This window comes from Thermobia domestica, chromosome 15, assembly GCF_964235325.1.
Source record: "Thermobia domestica chromosome 15, izTheDome1.hap1.1, whole genome shotgun sequence".
In the NCBI taxonomy this organism is placed as follows: domain Eukaryota; kingdom Metazoa; phylum Arthropoda; class Insecta; order Zygentoma; family Lepismatidae; genus Thermobia; species Thermobia domestica.
The window spans coordinates 42,785,818-42,797,850 of record NC_137468.1 but is presented as its reverse complement, the minus strand read 5'-3'; the positions used below and the strand labels follow the sequence as shown (position 1 = coordinate 42,797,850).

General features: G+C 37.8%; 1 protein-coding gene across 2 annotated transcripts in view; it reads left to right on the top strand.

Moving 5' to 3' along the window:
* The window catches only part of LOC145671006 (uncharacterized), a 152,719-nt gene that overhangs the window by 76,316 nt on the left and 64,370 nt on the right, over positions 1-12,033 (top strand). The window lies entirely within an intron of this gene.

Below are 12,033 nucleotides of genomic sequence, written 5' to 3'. Positions count from 1 at the left end.
ATTAATTCCTAGACCAAATAGAAATCTTTCTACGGTCTTAAAGTTTGGCTTTAGAGCTAAGAATAATATCTCCATTGAACATGGTACATTTAGGTAATATTTTAAATTAAATTTTGTTATAAAACATACTAGTCGCGGGTTCGAATACCACTGAGAATGAGGTTATTTGCTTATTACAATAGCGAGGCTATATGAGATGGGACCTACTGATTAACGTGGAATCCGAACCACATGAGCTCTCGCCAGAAATCGAACCTGGGTCTCTCATGTCAAAGGCGCGTACGTTAACCACTTAGCCACAAAGGATCCCCGTACAGCGATTGTATTGCAAAATGAAATAAAAAAAAAACAATATACTTGAGTAAAATTTTTGTTGTTGAGTTGGATTAGAATAAAGGATGAATCATAACTGTTACAAGAATTTTATTCAGTGGATTCTGTGTTCAAGAACAAAGAAAATAAGAGTAGTTCGCAATAGCATGTGGTCTGATCCAGTTCGTTAAAGGATGTTGCCAAGTACAGATCAAACATGAGAGACCGTTCAACAGTAAAAAGGCGCTTTGTTGCGTGGGATGTGGACACTATTTTCTATAGATAAGGTGCCTAAATGTTTTTATTAACACTAAAGATTTGAGGTTTCTTACTTGTATCGTCTGTTTGAGTTGTTAAGCGTTGTTTCATCAGTTTCTTAAGCGAGGACAATGAAACGCATGCAAGGTAGTTTCCAGTGGCGTAGGGAAGGGGGGGGCCGGAGGGGCCGGCCGCCCCCCAGAGAGGTCCGACAATGTACTTTGGTACTTTGATGTTTGTAATTCTTATGTTTATATATTTTTTTATTTGTAATTTTTCTATATGTACCTATAACAGCACTTGCGCCCCCCCCAAACACACATCCTGGCTACGCTACTGGTAGTTTCGATCATATGCAAACGAGTTGCTAACTATTGAACGAGGAACACGATAAATCACAAAGCGTGTCTGCAAACTGTATCGAAAGATGTTTTAATGATGATTTTACATTATAATGTTAAATTTTACAATTATATTTGCTTAAAATGATTTTATACTAAATATTACCTCGTATAACTTAGGTTAGTTTGTACTAGTAAGCGACAAGACCCCCAGTTACTAGCTTAATTGGTAGCTGAAGTGTTCTGCCGTCAAACGTGATGCACTAAACAATCGTACACAGAATAGGCCTACTACTTTACTTGTGCAAGATCGGATGTCACCTACACATATATCTACTTGTATTGCATAATTCATTTGTTCTGAGTTTCCATCCTGATAACAGAACTTAACACTAGGACGTGGTTCACGCACCATTATCCTTACCCGCAAACTTTTACAATTATTATATCAATGTTTTCACTAGACTCATGTCCATCCGGTGATGCCCTAAACTCGTGTCCCTGGAGGCATTTTTGCCGATCCCAAGAGTTTCAGTATTCGTTCGCTACCCTAGTCAACTGTAAGTTGGTCATGTAAAATGTACAGAAAAAATTGTACAAGAGAACAGAACCCAAGAAACCCCTGCGGGGCTTCTAATCCGTTCCTAGTACTACTACTAATACAACAACTACTACTATTATTACTTGTACTATGGATCCGTATAGTAAAACTGCACGCTTATTTTAATGAAAAAGTGTTATGAACATGTGAAAAATAAAGAAAAACTTTCCTTGGGCCGGGTTTGAACCCACGCCAAAAGTGACTTTTTTAAACTAGCCTGCTCATTATAACAGACTCAGTTACAAGGACCGACAGCATCTGGCGTTTACTTTCTGCTATATGTACAGGGTTTGTTCACAAAGTTTCAAGACTGATGTTTTCCAGAGTAGGAAACACATGCCAGTTCAACCGACAGGGTGAGGTAGTGGGGGGTGTCAGCTAACGGTGCGCACGCGCGTCAGTTGCCTCCGAGACATTGGAATGAAAAGATCGCTAGTGGAGTGAGTGCGTGTCACTGACCTCCTTCGAAAACTGATTAAGTGGATTTTGTTCCTGCCTTACAGAGCGTCACAGGTCAGTTTTACGCTGGAATGCTGCGCCATTTGAAGGATCGAGTCCACCGCGTCCGCCCAGAGATCAAAGACGATTGGGTTGTTCACCATCACAATGTGCCCTCTCACACGTAGCTCGCCGCCGCCGAAGTTTTGGCTAAGTTCAACGTGGCAACACTGCCGCAATCCCCCTACAGCCCCGACCTCGCTCCCTGCGAAGTTTTTTTTTTGTTACCCTGGATTAAGAAAATCCTGAAAGTGAAGCGATTTGACACGATACCAGCGATCCAGGCAGCTTCGAGGAGATCCCTTAACAGCCTTGCGCGTGAAGACTTCCAGGGAGCCTATGAACAATGGAAAAAACGCTGGCAGCGGTGTGTTGATGCCCAAAGGTCATATTTCGAAGAATTTTAGTTCACTGTAGAAAAATGTTTAATACATTTTGTATTCTCAGACCAGTCTTGAAACTTTGTGAACACACCCTATATGTCATGACTTTTGATGTCCTATCTGTATCGGCCAATAATAAGAGGAGACTTGAAACTTGTGACTTCTGGCGGGAAACCATGAAACATCGATTAAATCTATTGATGTAGTGTCTTATTAATGAAAGCTCCGCATTTGTTAAAGATATCATTTTAGCAAACTGATACTCAAGTCCTCGGCAACATCAGTACAGAAGATCACCAAACTTATAAAAGTTACAGATAAGGTATCCCTGCCCAGACCTAACTGAATTAAATTTTCGTATTAACTTCGGGGCCTGAGCACAGTTGCTAAATTATATCTGTGTCCAAAGTCACTCCTTCTCCACAGCTCTCCTTCCCGCCTGCCGCACTCTACTGGTATTTACATGTGAGTACTAAGATGATCAGATTGTACTATTGTTCCCAGACATGCCCGCGTGCTCTTCCATTACAATATGTAAGTGCTGGCTTTGAACATAGAAATACCAAAACTTAGTTTAATATCTTCATATTGACCTTGAAGAGATTGTCGCAAGTTCAGAGGGACGAGTGTCGGTTTAGAATTAAAACATGCGACGTATTATCTGAAAATCATAGAGGGAAATAAGATGATTATTTGTTACGTTTCCCAAATTGTCGCGAAACACGACTTATGAAATGGTGACCGTTACATTTTGGTACCGAACATTGTGTGCACGTTGGATGCTCAAATTGAAAACATTCGAGCACAAAACGAAAATAATGTAATTCGTACTCGACGTCTTCACACGTTACGCAAACGAAGGAGATGGGTTCTCAATAAAACATGAAGCATGGGTCTACCACCATGTAACTCAATCCAGGGAATATCATTGTAATGACGTAATACTCATTCCGTAGAGAACAAAAAATATTCAAATTGTCAATTTTCTCTCGAAGATTATGAAGACCGTTTCCTGGGACAGACATGGCATCCTGCCAGTAATGGATTTACGTATAAGCTAAACAAGCTATAGCTTAGGGCCCCAGTGTCTTGAGCCCCCCCCCCCCAAAAAAAAAAATAGAAGACAAAAACTGGCTGTAATTAATTTCCAAATAACAAGTGAAAGCATATAATATAAAACGCACATACAACAACGGTATTTTGTATTGTTACGCACTAGGCTCTTATGAAGCAAGTAATGAGGGCCTCGCTTGTAGTGGGGTTCTGTTTCCTAACCCTGCTTATAATAGGGCCCCTGTTACTCAGCCTCACTTATAATGGGACTCCCGTTTTCCAGCCCTGCTTGAAATGGAGCCCATGTTTCAGAGTCCCTCTTGTAATAGGAGCCCTGTTTTGCAACTTCGCTTATAATGGAACCCGGTTCCCCAATCTCGCTCATAATGGAGCCCCGTTTCCCAGCCTTGCATATAATGGGGCATCTGCTTCCCAGCTCCGCTTTTAACGAGGCCCTTGTTTCAAAGTCCTGTTTGTAATGGAGACATTGTTTCCCAGCCATTACATTTAGCTACTTAAATAAGACTTACAGTATAAGAGTTATTGTACCTTGCACTTGTATGCTGATAGAACTCTTGAGCTCCCTCGTGACAAAGCGGTTAGCGTACGCGCCTTCGGCGTGGGAGACCCGGGTTCGATTCCCGGTGGGAGCTCATGTGGTTCGGATTCCACGTTAATCAGTAGGTCCACGTCTCATATAGCCTCGCTGCTGAACGGAACGCTAAACTAAAATCAGCTCAACTCAACTGATAGAACTCTAGTGCTACCCTTTCTCGTAGCCTTTGGAATACAACAAGAAATTGGGACTGGTAACAATGGATTTATTAAGAAGGCATGGAAAGAAAAGCTTTCGAAATAACAGTAAAATAACAAGAAATTACAGCCCTAAACAGCGTTACTTTTTATATTGCGAAATTATAGATATTTCGCTGTACGTATTAAAATCTGTGTCAAGAAGTATTTTCATAATATTCAAGGTTACCATACTTGCCACTTATTTTCATAGTGATCTACAGAGAGTCAATAATAGTTCACTAAAGGAGAGAAGAGGAGTACGAATCATTCGTTTTAGGCATCTGAGTCGTTGGATCTTATATATTAACTGCGCACCATATTTTGTTACGTATTGTGTACAGAACTGCACAAGTGAATTTATCTTGTATAAGTTTATAAGCAGCAGTCTGAATGTGTTAGGCCTATCGGCACTAGTTACTAATAGCAAGGTAAAATACCTAAATCTTTTCACGTCGCAAAAAAGCTACGTAAAATATTTATAAGTATTTATAACAATACTTCATTATTTTCAACGAATTTGCATTGTACAACACCTCGTGTAATCCCCGGGAGTTGCATTCCATGTTGGTCTGAGTTTCTCTAGTAAGTTGACCTGAAAAACTCACACGATTGGTTGAAAATAAGAGTTGAGCGTCAGGCAATATTTGCTAACAGTGGGCGATATTCAGACTGTATTTATATACATTGGACCTCTGGAAACGTTTGAAACTTTACCAAAAAAAACCTGAATAGCAACAACTTGAAATTAGAAATGTTGCGACCTCCACGTATATAAACGTTAAGTGGAGCTTTGATCATAGTTGGTGCAAAAGGAAGCAGAGAGGATTTGCAAGGGCCTTAACTGGGACGAAGTTAAACTACAGTTAATTTTCTATAATATCTTCAAATTAGACAAAAGTAATCGAAAGTTAGAAACGCAGTGGGCTAGACAATATTATTTTGCACGAGATACGTTACTATGACTCACCAAGTTGCTTTCGCTTTGCATCTATTTATAGATTCGGCATTTATTTGCGGCTCTCTAAAAGTCTGCTGTGCCAATGAACCATATGGACTGCTATGATGATATTGCTATTATATAAATACATTCTATTAACTACAGTTGTATTGTGTGTAGGTTATAACATTATGTCATTTTAAAATGCTACATACAGAGAAAATAAAAATGATGGACCCGATTTCAGAAATGTATTCTGTGAAATATATCAAACATGTTATTATGAAACATGTACTAAGAAAGGTAAACTGTCAACGTTTTCTTCGAACATATTCACAAATGCTCACGTAACACGGCACATATCAAGCCGACATTCCATGCTTGGAACATATTCACAAATGCTCTATGTGAGCACCTCACGTAACCCGGCACACATCAAGCCGATATTCTATGCTTGGAACATTCACAAATGCTCTATGTGAGCACCTCACGTAACCCGGCACACATCAAGCCGATAGTCTAGCTCCTGTCAAACCTTTTCCAGCATGTTATCATCAATATCAGCAATGGCTGCCGTGATAAGGTCACGCAGATCATTTAATGTTGTTGGAAGTGGTCGTACGTAAACATGTTCCTTTACAAAACCCCACATGAAGAAATCACATGGAGTCGAGTCATGTGTACACTAATTACAGATTTGTTTACATGATAATGAAGCACACATCAAGCCGATATTCTATGCTTGGAACATATTCACAAATGCTCTATGTGAGCACCTCACGTAACCCGGCACACATCAAGCCGATAGTCTAGCTCCTGTCAAACCTTTTCCAGCATGTTATCATCAATATCAGCAATGGCTGCCGTGATAAGGTCACGCAGATCATTTAATGTTGTTGGAAGTGGTCGTACGTAAACATGTTCCTTTACAAAACTCCACATGAAGAAATCACATGGAGTCGAGTCATGTGTACACTAATTACAGATTTGTTTACATGATAATGAAGCACACAGAAAGATCTCTGCCTTCCATTCGACGCCATTTTCCTTAACTGTTCGTTGCTGATCCCTAGCGGTAGAAAGTGGAAACATTGCGTGGGAACTAAACTTTGCAAGTTAGCCTTTCGAAGCGCGTGCCTCACAATAACATATGTTTAGGGGCCTACTAGATTTCACAGAATAAATTTCTGAAATCAGGTCCGTCATTTTAACTTGCCCTGTATAATTATTAGCAGTTATTATTATTATTTCATGTTAAAGCAAGCTTCAAGAGACTAGATTATGAGTATATATTTTGTTTCTAAAGAATTTTGCAATGTGTTGTAAATGTAGTAAGTTGATCAACAGTGGCGGATCTAGGCCAGGGCCGCAGGGCCTAGCCCCCAGTTTTTTCAGTGACAAAATAATTTAAACTATTATTTATATTTTTTTGAAAGTTTATATATACCTATCATAGTCTGGATACTGTCTGGCCCTCTCAGTATTTACCTTCTAGATCCGCCACTGTTGATCAATATGTAAGTTAATAAAATACATATTTGATGTGTAAACGTATTTAGATATCTATTAAGTTCATAAATTATCATATAGCACATATTCAAATCCCAAAAATGACATTTTGTTGTGAAAGAAAGATATATATATATATATATATATATATATATATATATATATATATATATATATATATATATATATATATATATATATATATATACAGGGCCCATTGCTTTCAATAGTTTAGGTGCCATCAAACCTAAATCCGGGACAGCATCCTGCTGGTAGAATTCATACCTTAGGAAGAAACAATCACTGCTGCAGTATACAGCGAGATGTTGGAGGTCCTCTGACGTGGAATACAGAAATACATCCAAGACACGTGACGTGGAGTTGCCTGGTTCTTGGTAATATAAGCGTCTACATGATGAATGTTACCAAAAATCTCCATGCTAGATTCAATTGAAGAGTCCTCGATCATTTACCATATACCTCGGACCTTGCTCCAAACGATTTTCATTTTATTTGTTTCTCTGAAGAGACACTTTGCAGGAAGATGCTTCAATAACAAGTTCAAGGTGGAAGTTACGACATGGTTCACGAGGCTGGCGAGGACTTCTGTTATATTGGTTTACACAGCTGTAAGCATAAAGCATTGTATGATCTTGTATGATTCTTTTTAGACAACCAGTTGAAATTTTGATCAGAATGAAGGCCCCTCTCCACCTTGAGGCCCGTGGCTACAGCCCTCTTAATCCGGCCCTGATGCTTTCCGGAGTTATTGCCCATCAAACTTTGGCCCAACAATCCATTTAAAATCATCCAATAGAAAATTAAATGTTGCTGACAAAATTGATTATTTTTTAAATTTTTTTGTACAACTCTGTACAAAATTGTACTACATTTAGAGAGTTGAAAATAATCATTGATTAATTTTTGGACACTTAAGTTTTTTCCAGGTTCCAGTTTGCAAAGCATGTAAGCACATTTTCCACTTTACAGCCAAAGAAACAAGTTTGTTGTAAACGCTGTAGTTCCGTTATTTTTTTAAAAAGATATTGTTTTCCAAACAAAAAGGATTTGAGTAGGAATGAAATGTACGTTTATGCCCAGCGCACACCTAAACTAACATACTACAAGTTTGAAAAGCCCAAAATGTCAATTTTAAAATTAAAAACTTTAAGGAAAAATATATGGTTCACCATTCATTTTCTTTCTATATTCTTTCTATACGTATAATAAAGATGTCTCTAGATTGATATAAGTCTCTAAATTAATAGATTAAGAGATATCAAATTGGCTCTTATCTCTCCAAAGTTCTAAAGAAAATTCTAATTTTGTTCTCCGTAGTATAACTAAATCCATTGTAAATTTTGAGGCTTGTGGAAGGAAAGAGAATTTGCTCTCATCAGGGGCGCCTATTTCCTTCTTAACCCCTTCAGTGTGGGTGGCGAGTTAACTCGTGTCTTCAAAACGCACCTGCTGTGCGGATGGCGTATATATACGCTTTCATTTTGCTTTGGCTATTTTGTATTGCGTATGGCGAATATACTTGCCCATAGTATGAGTAATGTTATTCCCGACAATATTTAGCGAGTTTGCGCTCACCTAGGAACCCCAAGAGACCACACAGAAAAATTGGACCTGATCTGTTGAGGCATTCCCAAATTTTGTGTAACCTAACCATATGATGATGATGATAACCATAAATACGACAATGACAAGTTATAGTAGCTAATTAGAAGCAACAAAGATCATAATGCCGAAAATTTCATTGTGATTGCTTGAGAGGTTCAAAAGTTATTAAAACGTAACAAATTCCAAAGTTCTAAAAAAAAAAAAAAAAAAAAAAATACACTTTTTACAGCGGTTCGCATCTGAAAATTACACACTGAAGGGGTTAATTTACTGAAGGATTTTAAAATATTAAAGTAAAATTTAGGCCTAATCCCTTACAGTGGAAGAGCAGTCTTAAAAGGAAATATATCAGAAACTTTACACAGGATTGGTTTTGTCAGGAAACATGTCTCGCCATGTTTAGGAGGATTATAATTAGGTCCAATAGGAAAGGAGAAAAAGAACTAATTCTCTTTTATATAGGAGATAGGTTCAAAAGCAACCAAGCTAGCAATGTTGATTAAATAAGAATACTTCAGATGGAAATAAACCAAGTAAATTAGATTTGGGAATAAATATCCTAATTGCTCTCTCGATGATAAACCCAAAGAGAGCTTACATACTCTTTCTCTTAGAACAACTCCCGTCCTTGAACGAACATAGCATTTATTCGGAAAGTTTAAATTTCCTATTTCCAGGGAGGTTCTACTAGTACATTGCGATATCGACGTAAAAACATGAAAAAAGCACTCATGGATGAATGCATTCATTCCGCTGACTAAAAGACCGAGATTTACTTCCACCTATCCAGGTAGATATTTGCGTTCACTGAGTGCAGAAAGAGAGTAAGGCAGAGAAATTACTATTTCCTCACATTGAAGATCCAATAACCTTCGAGTGAAGATCACTCAGGTTTATATAAGGGCGGGAAAAAAAAATGTGTAAGTTCGACAATATACTGTGTACCATAATACCAAGGTTGGTGAAGATCGAATGAGATTAACCGGATTACAACTTTGATGTTCAATAATTCGGGAATATAAGGTCTCCCCATATGCGTACTAATTTAATAGAAATCAATCGGCGTACAAAGTTTGGTCAAAATTGAATGAGTTCCATCTTTCACATTTTAATGAAATTTCTGTATATAAGTAAATTGAACTTTGATTCTCAATAGCTCGAGAACTAAAAGAAAACCAAAGAGCTACCGGTACGTAAATATGTTATTTCGTGATGGATCATATTTGATTAGTTTCTGAACACGAATTCTTTATTTACTCGATGTATCGTATAAACATTGACCTGTCTTCTATTTTGTCATTCCTATCAGATGTAGTAGTGAAAGAGATCGCATCCATCTTTGTAATTTATTAATCTATGACTTTATCTTTCAACTTTTGTACCCAAGTTATTGGAAAATAATAATGCAAAATATGTTTGACCTATATGATGCATTACAGTATCCATAATGTCTCCTCTATCTGCAATTAACCTATGCAGTAAGAATCTACTATTTCTTCTCATTTCTCCTGCGTCAAAATGTCGATAATTTTGTCCCTTAACTCTGTGTCAATACAGCTCAATAAGTAAAATCATATGGTCATTATGTTTCTTACATTTACTATACTTTTCTCGTTTGTTATGGAAATTATTACATTGTGGGGTGTCACAGATATGGTTAATCAATCACTTACTTCGATTATTTCCCTTCAAAGATCACAGGAACTAAGTAACTTATACAACAAATAAAGTATCAGTGTTTAATGTAGAAGAATGAAAACAAAATTTCAATAAAAATATTTCTTGATGATAGCCTTACATTTAATACAGATACGAGGCCATGCTGAAAAGTTATGATTCCTTTTTCATGTGAAAACTGTTAAAGTTACTAGTATAAAACAAATGTCTGTGCATTAGTATACGTAATTTTATTCTACATAGCACAATAATAATTTTTCCACATAATTGCCCTGGCGATCAACACACTTCTGCCTGAATCTTGACAACAAAGCATAGTCTGATTTTCTGCTTTACTGCATTGTCAGAATCATGATGAACTCCTCTTAGGTGTTACTTAAGTTTTGGAAAAATATATTTAAAAAATTGGTGGTTATCTGGAGTGTATGCAGAGTAAGGTATGGCAGTGAAACCAAGGCATTGAATGTTCGTTGTCCATCCATTAGCCTGAGGATGAGTATTATTGTGTTGAACGAGAGGCTCTATTTGTAGACGAACTCATCGAATCCTTGTTTTCATTTTGTGATAATGCTACAGTAGTGATTAAAATTGATAGTAGTGCCCTTAGAGAGGAATTTCATATACACTACACCATGAACGTCTCAGAAAACTGTCAACCTTATTTTTCCTACCGATATCACACAGCCTTAAACTATTTTGGTACAGGTGCCAAAGTTTTTTGTGGCGATAATCGTTGCGCGTGGTATTGTTTCGACGGTCGAAATTGTGTACGTATGTGCCATCAGTTGTGGCAATATTCTTCGAGAATTCACAACCTTTACGTTCATGGCACTGAAGCAACTGCTTTCAAATGTGGGGGTCGCAGTGTCTCAGTGGTAGAGCGTTCAGCTCTGGTGTTTGGGGTCCCGGGTTCAAACCCCGCTCCCGCCAAGTGAACTGGTGGAAAAACCGTGTGCGTAAGTTTCCTCGCGGTTCTCCCTTTTCATCCCACTTTCTTCATTCCACCATTTCATTCATTACTCATCATCACCGTCTCATTTAGCCTAGCCGGCATAACCCTGGGACATAAAACTCAAAAATTTCATTGTTATGCTTTCAAATGTCCATTCAGTTTTGTTTTACCTCAGGTGTCAGATTTCGTGGCACCCATTGTGTACAAATCTTTCGGTATCCCAGATCTGTGCTTATCTTCTCCACTCATTCTCATGATATGCCATAGCTTATAGGACTCTACCTAAGCAATGCTATCGAATCACTTCATTAAAACAATTACGATGTGGTTCATCTGGTGTACTGCGTGATCTTCCACTTTATTGTTTGTCAACCTAGGCGAGGTCCGTATAGGGATTGCCAAACTATGGATTTTTTGTACTACCACTAACAGCATATCTTACCGTATTGATATTTATACAGTTCTCCTCACAAACAACAGACATTTTCCTATGCGTGTCAGTAGGGACACGACTTCCCTTGTAAATTGCCACACATATCTTCAGCCGCACCGACACACTGGTGTTCCTTGCTACCATATTTCCTTCTTTACCTCTTGGGCTCATGCAACATATGAAGAAAAAAAAGTCAATTATACATTACATGGGTACTCTCAATCAAATATGTGTTTATGTCCTAAAAACAAAGAGGGGACATTTTTTTTCAGCATGACCTTGTAATGACGTCATACATACGTACACTGTCGCTTATTTTTCAAGGATTTGACATGCAGATCAACTATGAAGCAGAGACGCCCACAGGATTTTTTCAGGGGACAAAAGACCGACACACAGGCGTAGCCAAACCTTGATGCATGTGTACATTATAATTCATGTAAAAATACAACTATTTTCGCATGTTTATAACGTACTAACTTTCTTGAGCGCAGTAAATATATGCCTACTATATACTGTAGGTATAACATTTAATACAAATAACATTTAGTACAAATAACATTTAATATAAATACTGTAGGTGTGAGTAAGAAAACTCAACATGTTTTGACACAGAACATTTCTAAGAACTGAACCACCTTCGAAAATCCAGGGTAGG